The 14585-nt window shown below is 48.1% G+C and overlaps 1 pseudogene; it reads left to right on the top strand.

The window, feature by feature from the left end:
• Positions 1-1605: 1605 nt before the first annotated feature.
• LOC149998280 (uncharacterized) lies at positions 1606-3532 on the top strand (annotated as a pseudogene).
• The last annotated feature ends 11053 nt before the right edge of the window (positions 3533-14585 follow it).

Raw genomic sequence — 14585 nt, 5'->3', positions numbered from 1 at the left:
TCACCTCAACAGGAGGAGGAGTTCTGCTTTTATTTCACATGTGTTTGTAGGTGTGACTTCATTTCAAAAAGGGGTTTGTTTCTAAACACACACACACACACAGTCCGCAAAACATTGGTGTAGCTGAAATGAAAGTGTTGAAAACTTTGGTTCTAGACTTGGCATTATTTGACCAGGGCTGGCCTCCGTCTCCTCATCTAACACTAGGAACATATGGAAATACCTTACCGACCACAGGATGAGAGCTGTCAAATTCTTCGAAGCAGGGTTCTCTGGTCTTCACATTTGCCACCTGGGGGGCCGACGATGTGGGGATTCCAACCCAGGTGGTCTAGAGGCCATCACTTGACTAACATTGCTTTTTAAAAAATTCCTAATTGCCCTGGCTGGTGTGACTCAGTAGATTTAGCGCTGGTCTGCGGTCCAAAGGGCTGCTGGTTCAATTAATTCCCTGTCAGGGCACAGGCCTGGGTTGCGGGCCAGGTACCCAGTTGGGGACATACGAAAGCAACCACACATTGATGTTTCTGTCCCCCTCTTCCCCACGTCGCATCTCTCTAAAAATAAATAAATAAATCTTAAAAATATAAAAATAAAATTAAAAACTCCTAAAAAATTTATAAAAAAGAATATTTGATTTCTGAAAGGATATATAAGAAACTAGTAAGAGTGGTTACCTCTGGGAAGGAAATTGAGAGGCTTGAGGGCATGTGAGGTGGAAGATTTACCTTTCACTGTTTTCTCTTTTATACCTTTTGAATTTTGTGCACATGCATGTGCATTTTAAGCATATACCCATACAAATAAATGTACTGTACACTTATTTGAGAAAATAAATTTTAAACATTTAAGCAAACACCCCAAATAGGGCCACTTGCTGTGTTCACGCTGCACATTGAAACTGAACCCCGGGGAATACCAGGAAATCTATTCCTGAGGTCTTTCAGACAAGTCACCCAGGGTGACCCAGAGACCCCCAAGAGAAGGGGGCAGAGGAGTCACCCAATAAACCTTTCCGTTAGGTGTGTCACCCAAGCCAGGCAAAGGGTGGCAGGTCCTGAACTTCAAATGTTTCCCTTAAGGGAGATGCCAAGGATGCCAGAGAGAAAGCAAAACAAATAAACAAACTCAATACACGGGGAGGGGAGGGCGCTCCCACAGCAGGGCTGTGTACTTGAGGAGAACCACCTGGAGGTGCTGCGTCAATCTGTGCACTTGGTGCCCCCCACCCCCGGTGTCTGTTCCTCCAAGGAAAGGCCATGTCTTGTTTGTTCATCCTTTGTGTCCTAGTCCTGTTTACAAACCAGATGCAAATGCCCAAGGAAAGAACCCTGCCAGCCCCACGCCAGGCAGTAGCATTACCACCGCGACCTCAGCATCTAACAAATGCAGGTTACAGCTTCCAGTCTTCTTTTCTACCCCAGCTGAGCTTTCCTCAATCCTGTAAAACAGGCATGACAATTATTTTCATGGAACAAGTGAGGAAATGGTCTTGAGTCTACCACCTTGTATTCTGTGGTGTGGTCTTGGCCAAGTCACTTCACTTCTATCTGTAAATGGGAGCCACTGCTGCTAACAAATCCACAGGCCAGGGAACAGCTAAGAATGCAGGGGTTCAAAAAGGTGACTGGCCAGAGGCAGTAAGGGAGGGACAGAGGTCAAATTCAAACTCAGCTTCTGAACTGAAATAATTCTGCTGGCCCATCAGCTTCAGAGGTGGCTCCTCATCATGCCAGATGGTGCAGAGATACTTGGAAAATGTTGATAAATCCACTTACTTTTCTCTTCTTGCTTTTGATCATCATTAGGAATTTGTTAGGAGAAAGGAGACAGGCAAAGGTATACGTATCTTTTTTTTTTAATCCTCACTCAAGGATATGTTTATTGATTTTAGAGAGAGAGGAAGTGGGGGAGAGACAGAGAGAGAGAGAAACATTGATCAGTCACCTCCCAAATGCCCCTACAACAGGGGACTGAACCCACAACCTAGGTATGTGCCCTGGCTAGGAATCGAACCCATGACCTTTTGGTGTATGGGACAATGCTCCAATCAACTGGGCCACATGGCTAGGGTATATATTTATACTTATATAATAACCTTTTATTGAGTAATACTATGTGCACAGGTGCTGGGGAGGCAAGTATAATTATAAAATGGAGAAAAGGAAGAAAGTTAAATTCCTATGGCAGGGTGTTGCCTGCAGAGAAAGTATGTGAATTAGAATCCTGGAATAGTTGTGCTGGAAGCTGCCTTAGGGGTTAACAGTCCCTCTTATACGGATGGAAAAACAGAAGCCCCGAATGGGGAAGGGGCTTGCCCAAGTTTCACAAGTTAGAACACTCAGGTGGTCTTTGATGAGATTGGTTAATGAGAAAATAAAGAGTGTGGGTCCTTAGCCTCTGATCCTAATGGATGAAGCAAGGAAAAGGGGAGTAGGGAGAGCCCAGAACTGAATCCAGGACGTCCATCCTCTCTCCCTCATGTCGTGGAGACCCTGAAGCCTGCCATTCTCTCTGCAGAGGATGCAGGCAGACCCAGACCTGGGGGGTTATCTAGAGCCTCACTCCGGGGACTGACTGGGGAGATACGAATTCTCTCATTTCTGATAGTTGTATCTCATCGTGTGCTTTTGGCCAAGTGAGTACACCCTCAGTTTTGCCATCTGTAAAATGGGACCATTGTCCCTGCCACATCGCAGGCCAGGACAGAATTCAAGGATCAGAGGAAAGGAGAGCAGAGGCAAGGTTATTTGTGCCTGGCTTTTTTTCTGCAAACAGATTTCTCCCTCCTCCCCCAGGACCTGTCCCAAAGAGGCGTCTGGAAATTCAACAGAGCCAGCCAGTCTGGGAGTTAAACAATCAGCAGTCCAACGCGGGTATCCGCCGAGACAGAACAGCTATTCAGACGGTGGGGGTGGTGAGCGGGGGCCGAGGACCGAAATGTGGAGAAAGAAGCGTTTCACACGCGTCCCCTCCCGGCCCACGCCCGTTGCCATGGCCGCCCCCCTCCCAGCTCGGCTCGCAGCCTGCACGGAACCGGCCTCTCACGGGCCTCGGCGCCCGCTGGGCGTTCCCCGGGGCTTCCTTGCTTGTGGTTGAGCGAGCGCAGAGCGGGTCACGTCCAGAAAGGACAAGTCGCCCGCGGCTAGGACCAGGCATCCTGCGGGCAGGGGCCCCGCCCAGCCCGGTCACGTCTCTATAGGCGCCACGTCCCAGGACGCGAGCGGTGGCCTGGAGCGACGCCTTCTCGGGGCTGCGCAGGGCCACAGCGGGGCAGGGAAGGGGAGTTGCGCGACCGTGACCCGGGAGCCGACGTCTCAGCCGCGCCCGCCACGCCCGCGTCCCTGTCGCGCCTGGGATTTGAGAGCGCCGCGTCCCTGCCACTCCCGTGACCCAGTGGCCGTGGGTCCGCCACTCCCAAAACCCAAATGTCCGCGTCTCCGCCGCGCCGGTGCTCCATCCCCGCCAGACATGGTGCTTTACGGAGCGCGGGGCGTCAGCTCGCAGCTGGATACGTACTGTCTCCCACTGACCCCCTTTTTCTGCTCGGGACACTTGCCCAACTGAGAGTTGACAACCTGGGGCCCGAAAGCCACCGGGGGAAGAGGCTCAAACAACTTCCCCGGGTTCTCAATTCCACTGCACTCTCCCGGGTCAGGTCTGAGAGCGTTTTCTCCGCGCTTGGCTTACACTGCCCTGCCCCAGGAGGAGTCAACCGAGGAGCTAGAGGAAGACAGCCTAGGGTGAGGAGGGTGTATACCACCTGTGGGGTAACCCTGTGCGTTTTACTGATGAAGAAACCTTGGCTCAGAAAGAGGGGCCCTGACTCGTTCAAGGTCAAAGTCCCACTGTAAATTATGGCACAGCGAGGACTGGAGCCCAGCGCAGAGCCCTTTCCCCACAACCCCATACCCTGCCTCAAATGAAATCAAATCCATTCTAGGGCTAAGGACAGCCGGACTTTTTGCCAAGAGTGGTTTGGCTAAAGTAGTGACATGCTGGAAAAAATGGAAGTTTTCTAATAACTGTCTCCACGGGCCCAGAGTATTATAAACAGTCACCCCCTGACTGCACAAATCACCTGCACAACCTCCTCAACATTTGCAGCCTGGCAGCTCTAGGCCTCGCTACACCACCTCTCCCCACCCTGCCCCCCACTTTGGCATTTTCTTCTCTGGCACCTGGAAGGGGCAGAAATATCCAGAGCCTGGTTTGACCTCTACTGCCTGTGGGTTTTCCCCCCTCTGCCTTTAAATAATGCTCAGGGCTGGGAAAGTGGGAATGGGTGGTGGATTTGATTTTTCTACTATCTTATACCTCTAGATGGGGTTCTTAGCCATAGGCAGTTCTCAGACTATGTCCCGTAGTTATATTTAGACATCCCTTCATTCCCAGTCCTTATGGAGGACTAATTTAGACATTATCCAAACACACGATGACAATGTTTCAAACCACACCAAGGAGGACCCTCTGCTTAAAAGTCCCACATCAAAAGTAGCTTTTTCTAGATCTCTGCCCTGCCCCCAAACAGTTCAGAGAGGAAATGGCCAGCTGCCACTTTTGTGGAAGACTGCAAACCTTAGCATAGTTAAGGCTTTCTTCTGTCAGGAAGAACAGAGACGGCCAGCTGAAAATATGAATCACCCTCAGCTTGTGTGTGCTTTAATCAGATTTATTAATGAGAAAATTAGGAGTGTTGGTGCTTGCCTCCTTAGCCACCCAACCCCTGTAGATATTCTTTGCCTCCATTCCTATTCCTTTGGAGAAACACGCCATCTTCTCACCTGTTAGAGAAACACCATCTTACGGGACATTGTGATGACAGACCTCAAAATGCTGTCAGATGACTGATCTATGCTCACAGGAGGGAAAGAGGTACATCTAAATCCCAAGTTCTTGTCACACCTGGGTACAAAGTGCATATGTATAATTTCTTTGTGTCCCAGGGATCAACTAGGTTGAGACATGCTTGGTTTGAGGGTTTAGGAATCTTGGGTCTTTCACTTCTCTGTGTGTCTCAGGCATTAGGACCCAGTCTTGGAAGTAAGATTGAGGTCGTCACAGACTCTGAAGTTAGGAAGCCACCTTCAAGATCAGCCAGCCTGACCCTCTCATTTCGGTGTGATTCCATAATTATTAGTATATTGAGTACCTGTCATGTGCCATAGCTAGAAAAATAAAATGATCAAGACAATTCTCATCACTGGGGGCGACGGGGGCACAAAATAGTACTAAGAGATAAGCGGGTCTGCCAATAATTACAAACAATGTGACAGTTATGTAGAGTCCAGGAGGGACCAGCTCTGTTTGGGGTTGGGAAGGGAGGGAGAGAGAGAAAAACATCGATGTGAGAGAGAAACATTGATCAGCTGCCTCCTGCACATGCTCCAACCTCGGGACCAAACCTGCACCCCAGGCATGGGCCCAGACCAAGGACTGAACCAGTGACCTCTTACTTCACAAGACAACGCCAGCCAGCAGAGCTACACCAGTCAGGGCTTGAGATTGGTTTTAAAGAAAGGTAGGTTGAGATAGAGGCTGAGTTAGGACTAAAACCCTGATTTCCATACAGAGGAAACTGGAGACCTGAATTCCCACGTGCCGAGGGGCGGTGCCCACGTCAGCATGCCTTGACCCAGCATCATCAGCAAGACCAGGCCTGCTTGGGCAATGGAGGGGGGAATTGAGAGACAACCTTTCGGGCAGACAGCAGGGAAGATTTGAATCCTTCAAAATTTTAGCTCGACCTGGAAGGACAACTTGGTCTAATTGTTTCATTGATCCTAGGCAAAGAACAGAGAGGTTTCCATTTCCTTCTCTTTTTGTAGGCACTAGTATAGCCTGGTGCGTTTGATTCTTGAGTATCTGTGTGGGGCTTATCCACTAGGGAACAAACTTTTCCAGACTCTCTTGTCCCTGACATATGACTTGGGATGCTCATGTCTTAGCACAAGACAAATCCAACTCAGAATGGCAATTTGCTGCATTAAACATGCAACAAATTTATAGAACGAATATGCAATAAAAATGAAGTTGGAAAAAAAGTGAAGTTGGAACCTATTGCTCTTTTTTGGATCAATCTTTGTATTGCTCCCCCTCCTTTAAAGTAGGAACAAATTAGAATTTTATATTAGTTTGAATGACTGAAATAAGCGAAATACCATCCAATGAGAGAGAGATTGAGAGAGACAGAGAGAGAGAGAAAGAGAGAGAGACTGATATGCAAGTAGAAGGTTAAGAAAGGAGTGCTACAGGGAGGTGCTGGGACTGCCTGCCTGAGGGCTGTAGCCTCAGCTCTGCCATGAGCTTGCAGTGTGGCCTTCAGTGGTCACCTCTCTCCAGCAGGCAGTTTCCTCACCTGTAAAATGGAGGGTGAGACACCAAAGAATGTGACACACAGAGTTTTGACTTAGAGAGTTTTAACTCTTGAACCTAAAGCCCAGCTGACTGACTGTGTCCCCCCCCCTCTACCCCCACAGGTGGAAAATAGTGTCTCCTGGTGAATGTCTTGCACATCAGTGGAGAATGACAAAGGGAAGGAGGGAAGGAGCATAGCTGGGATGGAGGGGAAGCATAGGCCCGGAGCACGTGGGAGGAGGGGCTCAGGGGCAGGAGAGGGGCTGTGTGGTGGTGGGAGGGCTGGCCTGGAGGGAAGCAGAGGAGGCAGAAGGGGCTGTAGCCAGTTCTGCTGGTTATTGGTCAGGGGGCTCTCCTGCCATGCCCCAAACCTGTGGTTTAATTTGGGGGGCAGCTCTTAAGTTTCACTTGAGTGGTCCCCGACTTGGGTGGAGGTTTCAGACACTCCACCGTTGGTGTCCTGAGCTGAAGTTCCTGGCGGTTTCCTTGGCCCATCCCTAGGGTCTGGAAACTTGGATCATAAAGAGGCGGAAAAAACCAAATCCTTTGAAAGGGGCTCTGTTCTTTCACTGGAGACAGTGGGTGTGGGTCGTAATAGACCCAACCCAAACATGGCCTGATGGCTAATTCTATTTATTCTCCTTGTGGTGGCAACCTGGGCAGAAAGATGTGGCTCCCTGAGGGCATGGGAGGTAAGCGAAAGAGTCTTAATTTGTAACTAGCTCATGTTTGAAGTTCTAATTTTGTAGCTGTCAAGGGTGAGCACTACTTTGTGGTCTGTGATGGTCTGGGATATTATTTGCTAAGCCAGGCCATCATCGTTCACCTCAGCCTGCCTACATTCCTGTTCTTTAAAACTTCTGCTGCTCTAGGCCTGCGTTGAGCTGGCATCTTCCCAATGAATTCACTGGGTTTTAACCTGCCCTGCCGGCTCACAGTAATGCATATCCTCTCACCTGGGCCCAGCAGGAGACAAAATGAAAACCGGGCTGTGAAATCAGTGCATCGATCAAAGCAACTCAGTAGCTTCCTAAACAGATTTTTGCAAAGTCACAACCAGAAAGTGAGAAAAGTAATTTCCACATGCTGAATACTGACTCTTCTCACTTTTCAGTTCAATATTCCTGACTCCAGGGGACATCCCTCATTCCTTCAACTGGTTGATCAATGATCCCTCTGCTTCCGATTCATTTCACCTCACACTTGCAGGACTGCAGGAGAATGTGTTTCTGCATCCAACCTACAAGGACCCCAGACCCCCTCACCCCACATCAACACCTGTCCTTTTACTCAAGAGGGAGACTTCTCAGCAGAAGCCTTCCTTGGATTAGTCTGTACCCACCTACTCAGGCCGGCCACACTTCGTAGTTTCTGTTCCTGTCCTCTGCTGACAACATTACACAATGTGATTTACCACCATCTGTGGTTATTAACACTTACTGGGCATCAGTGGGCAGCACAGAATACCAGCCCCAAGCGTTGTGGTCCTCAATAGTTTTCTTATCCCCAGCACTGTCTTTAACATCGAGTCCATGTTAACAGATACCACACAACAGCTGCTTAGGACAAGGCACGGCCTTAAGCTGGGGTCCCTGGAAACTGGTGATTTGGCAGTGGAAGACTTCACTGCCCACTCCCACTCTTTTTTTTTTTTTTTTTTTAATATAGAAGCATTTTATTTATTTACTTATTTGTTTATAGAGATGGGGGAAGAGAGGGAGAAAGAGAGGGAGAGAAACATCAATGTGTGATTGTCTTTCACATGCCCCCCAACTGGTGATCTGGCCTGCAACCCAGGCATGTGTCCTGACTGGGAATCGAACCACTGACCCTTTGGTTTGCAGGCCGGTGCTCAATCCACTGAGCCACACCAGGCAGGGCCCAGTTATTTTTTTTAAATAAGCCCTCAGATAGTGATGCAGGGCTCTTACCACCAGAGGAACAGAAGCAGTAGATGTGTGTTTTATATATAGTTTTATATAGGTATAATTTTAGATATAGATAGATACAATTGATCTATTGCAAGAAACTACACAATTGTGGGGGGCTGGCTGGACGAGTCTAAAATCTATTGGGTAGGGGAAGGCTGGAACTCCCACGTAGGAACTGAGAAATTCCATAGTGGAATTTCTTCTTTTCCGGTGTTGATCTTAGGGTCTTTCAACTGATTAGGTGAGGCCCACCCAATTATCGAGGATACTCTCCTTTACTAAAAGTCAGCTGACTGTAGATGCTAAATAGCAGCACAGCAACACTTACACCTGTGTTTGAATGGATAAGGATACTATTGCCTGGCCAAGTTGACACATAGAATGAACCAGCACAGGCCTTGTGGCAGGAAAGGCAAACTCATCCCCAAAATGTGTGTTCATTCCAACCAAGACAAATTGTTGCCCCATCCAGAGTGGAAGGGATCCAGTGTAATCAACTTGTCTTCAAGTGGCTGGTTGATCTCTGAGAAATAGTGGTGCTACATAAGGACCATGACATTGGTCTCTTACTGGCAGGTTGGTTGGCAGTAGCAAAATGAATTTTGATGAGTGGGAGCCCATGGTATTTGCCCCAGTTATAGCTTTCTTTCCCTATCCCCATGGATGTTTCTGCCCCTAATCAGTGAGCACTGGATTGACCAATGACAGAGGCTGGCTAATGCCAGCTGACCGTTATTCTGTCTACTTAGTGTGTACTTATTGCTTATTCTGTGGTGGATTCTCTCTGATGGGCATTACCGTATAATGCAAAGATCTTCACATCTCATGCCCATTCCACAATCTGTCCACCTGTCTCTTTCCCATGCCTCCTTGTCCCTGATCTTCCAAACTTTATTTCTCAAGCCCCGGGCCAACTAGTCAAACCATTTGCCACTGTTTGTGTCTCTGGTATAGTCTTACCTCAGGCAACCTCTCTTTGCACACGTAGGGAATGCCCATTTACACTGCCAAGGCTCTGCCCGCTGTGAGGATTTTCCTCCTACTGTTTTCCAGGACTGCCCAGAATAGGCCCGTAGCGCAGCAGTCGTCTATTCTCAGCTTGCATCCACCCAGCCAACTCATCTGTGAATCGAGCTCTGCTTTTTTCCCCCCTCTTACCTCTGATGATCAAAAGGACCACCTGCCCCTGCTCCCATGTAGCCACCACACACGTACGCCAAAGGAGAGGCACTAGTGTGCTGGTGGTGGATGATGTGAGGATCAGGGACACATGCTTGTGTAGCTTACTTGCACATCTTGCTTGTGTCTTGGATATATTCTTTGCATCTTAGAGTGCTGCTAGGCCCACCTGACCTTATTAACTGGTGGGTCTGACAGAATCAGGCCCCTGATGGGCAGTTCTGGCTACATGAACATGGATGGCCATGGTCAGGTTTTCTGTTTCTGCCAGGATCCAGTCACGTTCCAGAAGCTGTTTTGCAAAAGGTTTATAGCGATGCAGATGGTATGGACCTGCTCCAAACCCTGTATGTGTCTACATAATTCTCCTATTGGGACCTGCCATAAGCTCCATGTAATTTCTTCATAAATCCTTCTTATTCCATAGTTGTACGGCCCTTATCTACAAGTGGTAGGCCTGCCTAAACCTGTTGAAGAACCCTTTCCTGCTCTGGACCCACTCTAAGTTGGCATCCTTTTGTGCCACCAGTTACATGAACTGGCACAGCATTATACTCCTGTGGAATATAGTTCGCTGCTCAATTTTCCAGCTTTTTGTAGTGTATGCACTCTCGCATGCCCCCTTCTCTGAGCCTTTACTTAATGGTCTTCCACAGCAGTTTTAGTTTTTCTGCTTCTCTTAGCATAAGCCATCACTTTTTCCCGCCTTCTGGCCACCATCCCAGCAGCACATCAGCACCAGCCCCTGGAATCTTTGTTAGGGGTCATTATCAGAGGCCCCAGTATCAATAAACTGCCACGTTTCCAATTTACATCACCCTACACCCCTTGGTCCAGTCTCATAATACTGTCTGGCTTCTGTGAGTACATGCTAACCAGGGCCTGCCACTTCAGTCCCATCAGAAGACTGAAACCACATAGTAACCTGAACAGGGAAAGTTTAATACATCGAATAATGAAGTATAACAGGGAACTTGAGTAATGAAGGACTGGTTAGTAAAAAACAAAGAGAACTCAAAAAAAGATAGAAATAGCAGCTAGAAGGAACAGCCACTACCCCCAGTGCTGAGCTAGAACACCCAGGGAAGAGACCACCCCAGGGCTGAGTCCAGGTCTCCTTGAGAGGACACAGTCATGGCTCATTGGTTGGCAGAAAAGTCACTGTGGTGCTGAGCAGGTGGGACTTGCTGGAAAGCTGCCCGCTGGGACGCCTGGGGAAGCCACACACGAGGGGTATCACTGCCGAGGGGACCGGTGGGGAGGCCGACCAGCACGCACCAGGGCTGGGCAGTAGGGAAGCCAGCTGCCTGTGCGGCAGGAACCTGCCCGGAGCAGCCCACCAGCAGCAGAAACAAAAACCCTTCCTCCTGCAAAGTTTCTCCGTGGCCCTCTGGTGACAAAGTCTAACACTGTGCCCAGAGGCAAAGGAGAAATATTGAAAGGGCTCAGATTCATTCTCGCTGAGCAGGCAATGGAGGAGATATTTGGAGCTAAGAGGCAAAAATTGGCCACTGGCAGTCCTCTTTCTCCTTTAGGAAGAGCAGCACTTCCCTGGAGAGGTTATGCTGTCCTTGACCAAACTTATCTGTCTGTGGCCAGGAGGAGAGATAAGACAGATCCAGAGAGGTGTGTGTGGCTGCAAGGCAGAGGCCTGTGCATCTGCTTCAGGCAGGAGGGGAATGTTAGCCTCTTACAGGGAGGAGAGAACCACTCCTGCAGTCCCAGAAGGTTCAGGGAGATCTGGGACTTCATGGACCCAGGTGTCGCCACTATAGATCTCAGGGTCCCTCCCCTTCCCAAGCACAGCCCTGACCTTGTCAGAGTAGGCTTACAGTGGACGAGAATTCAACTTTACCTGGAACTGTGCTACTCCAATAATTGTCATGGGCCCGATCCCCAGCTTTTCTGCTTTCTGGCTGCAGGATGTGAGAGTTTCTTCTATGCTGTTAAGGCAGTTGGTTTTCTATTGCTGTATAACAAATGCTCACAAACAGCTGCTTAAAACAATATCCATTTATCATGCAATTCTGTAGGGAGGGCATCTGGGCAGGCTGGACTGGGTCCTGCTTAGGGTGTCAAGTCCTCTGTGCTATATAGCGTAACAGAATCATAGGACTAGTAGCTCATCACATTAATAAGTCCCAGGGATTAGGGTATGGCATCTTGTGGGGCCGTATTTAAAATACTGCCTCCTGCAGTCTGCTCTTTCGCCCCCAGAGAGTCATAGCCCTCCAAAATGCAAAATGCATTCATCTGTTTCCGAGTTCCCAAGGGTCTCACCCTATTACATCATCAATCCAAAGCCCAAAATCTCATCTAAACATGTCAGCTCATAAGTCTAAAATTTCACCCTTTAAATCAGGTGCAGATGAGTCCCTGGAGTAGAACCCTGTAAGTACAGCTCCTCAACACAATCCTTCTCCATCTACGGGCCTCAGAAACTAAAGAAGTACATTATATGCTCCCAACACTCCCAACATACAATGATGAGGCAGGCATAGGATAACAGTTATATTTTGGTTCGAAAAGGGGGAAATGGCCCTGACTGGCGAGGCTCAGTTGGTTGAGCATCGTCGTGCAAAGCGATAGGTCACTGGTTCAATTCCCGGTCAGGGTACTTGCCTGGGTTGCAGGCTTGGTCCCCGGTTGGGATGCATGTGAGAGGCAACCAATCAATGTTTCCCTCACACCTCACTGTTTCTCTTCCGCTCTTTCTTCCTCCCTTTTCCTTGCTCTAAAAGTAAATAAATAAAATCTTTCAAAAAAAAAAAAAAGTTGGAGGGAATGTCACCAGTTCAAAGTAGTTTTTAAACCTAGTTGAGCAGACTTCCATTAGGTTGCAAGGTGTGAAAATGATTTCATGTCTCTTTTTATTTTATAACTTTTTATTTATTGGTTTTTGGAGAGGATGGAGAGATTGATTTATTGATTTGTTTTTCCATGTATTGATGCATTCATTGGTTGTTTCTTATATGTGCCCTGACTGGAGATGGAACCTGCAACCCTGGGGTATCAGGATGATGCTCTAACCAACCGAGCTACCCGGCCCTTCATGGCTCTTGACTCTGCCCTCTGGGTTGTTGGATTCACCTTCTGGTCACTCTTCCTTTTTCATGAAAGATGACATGTTTGTAGCTGAGTTTTGTCAACCTGCTATCTGCCAGTAAAATTTGGGGGACCCAACAGCCTTCTTTCATTTGCTGGTCTTTCTCTTTCAGCCAAAGCTCACAGTGTTTCTATGGGGATAAATATTTCCAGAACCTTGTGTGCTTTGCATGGACTGCACAGGGACTCACTCCATTAGGCAAAAGGCTCTCCCAACAGATCTTTCTGGGATAATTCCTCAGAATTTAGCTTTCGCTGAGGAGGCTGAGGGAAAACACACCCTGCTTTGATTGAGATCTGAAGACTACCCCTGATAGAGGTTGAATTGTGTCCTTCCCCTCCAATTCATATGTTGAAACCCTAACCTCTAGTATATCAGCACATGACCTTATTTGGAAATGGGGTTGTTGAAGATGTAATTAGTTAAGAAGAGGTCCGTCTGGAGTAGGGCGAACCCTTACTTCAATGGGACGGGGGCAAGTTGGACACAGACAGGCGCACAGGGAGGATGCCTTGTAGAGACGAAGGCAGAGATGGAGGCAATTGTTGCCATGAGCCAAGGAAGCCGCAGATTGCTGACAGACCGCCAGGAGCTGGGGGACAGGCCCCAGGCAGATCCTCAGTCTCCACAAGGAGCAAACCTTACAGTCACTTTGATCTTGGTTTTGTAACCCTCTGAGACAACACATTTTTGTTGGTTAAGCCACCCACTTTGTGGTACTTCTTGGCGGCAGCCCCACCAAACGAACACAACTGAATCTCTTGTGACTGACCTTTGGGGCTTTCTGAAGTTTTAGCAGAAGGTTGTAGAGCCACGTGCCGGGCTTTCCTCTTTGTTCGTTCTGACAGCCATTTCTGGATGTTAGCTTCTTCTGCAATCCAGATAGGCCAAGAATTTCCCAAATCACCAAGTCCTGGCTCCTTTTTGTTGAACAGTTCTTCCATTAATTTCTTTCTCTCCTCTTTTTTAAAATTATAAACAGCAAACAAAACTAAAAACAGGCTTTGCCTAAAAAAGCTCCTCAGCCAAATATCCAGGTTCATTGCTTATAAGTTGTTTTCTACGTAACTGCCAGACACAATCCTGCTAAGCTTTCTGCCTCTACATAACAAAATCACCCTTCCTCCAGTTCCAGTAACATAGTCTTCACAGCCTTCTGAGCCCGTCAGCGTCTGAAAGTCCAGGTTGCTACTAACAATGTATTCATGGAGACTGAAGAAGCTTTCTCTGAGGCAACTTAGGATCTCTCTATAATTTTCCTCCCATTCTTCTGACCAGCAGTGTCTTTAACGTCGTATCGCTACCAAAGGTCTGTTAAGGCAATCTAGGCTTTTTCTATTGTGCTCCTCAAAAATCTTCCAGCTTCCACCCACTTCCCAATTCCAAGGCCTCTCCCATGTTTTTAGGTATTGGTTGTGGCACCCTGCTTCCAGGTACCCACATCTGTTTTAGTTTGCTATTGCTGTGTAATGAATATCACACGTGCAGAGAGCTTGGCTTGCGTAACAACCTGAGCCCTCTGACTTCCGCTTTGCTTTCAGTGGGTGATCGAATACCCTCAGTGCTCCATCTTTCCCTACAACATCATGGCGCTCACCAACAGCCTTCAGATTCCAGTCTTTAGAGTTAGTACTGCCCTCCCTGACCAGTGTAGTTCAGTGGGTTGGTCATCATCCTGCAGAGAGAAAGGTCGCCATTTCAATTCCCAGTCAGGGCACACGCCTGGGTTGCAAGTTTGGTCCCCTGGTTGGGGTGCGTATAAGAGACAATGATGGATGTTTCTCTCTCAACATCAATGTTTTTCTCCCCCTTCCCCCCCCTATAAATAAATAAATTAATTAATTAAATCTTAAAAAAGAAAAAGAATTAGTACTTCCCCAACATGCCAAAAGCCTGTGATATTTCCATCCCCACCCCAAGCGCATTCCTTTCTATAGTTCACCACAACAATTGTACCATTTCAGCATGAGTAGGGGGTCAGTTCCACGTACCACTCGTGTTGGGGGTTCTTC

Source organism: Furipterus horrens, unplaced genomic scaffold, assembly GCF_987537825.1.
Source record: "Furipterus horrens unplaced genomic scaffold, mFurHor1.1.pri manual_scaffold_11, whole genome shotgun sequence".
In the NCBI taxonomy this organism is placed as follows: Eukaryota; Metazoa; Chordata; class Mammalia; order Chiroptera; family Furipteridae; genus Furipterus; species Furipterus horrens.
The sequence above is the reverse complement of the archived record's forward strand: the minus strand, read 5'-3'. Positions and strand labels throughout refer to the sequence as shown.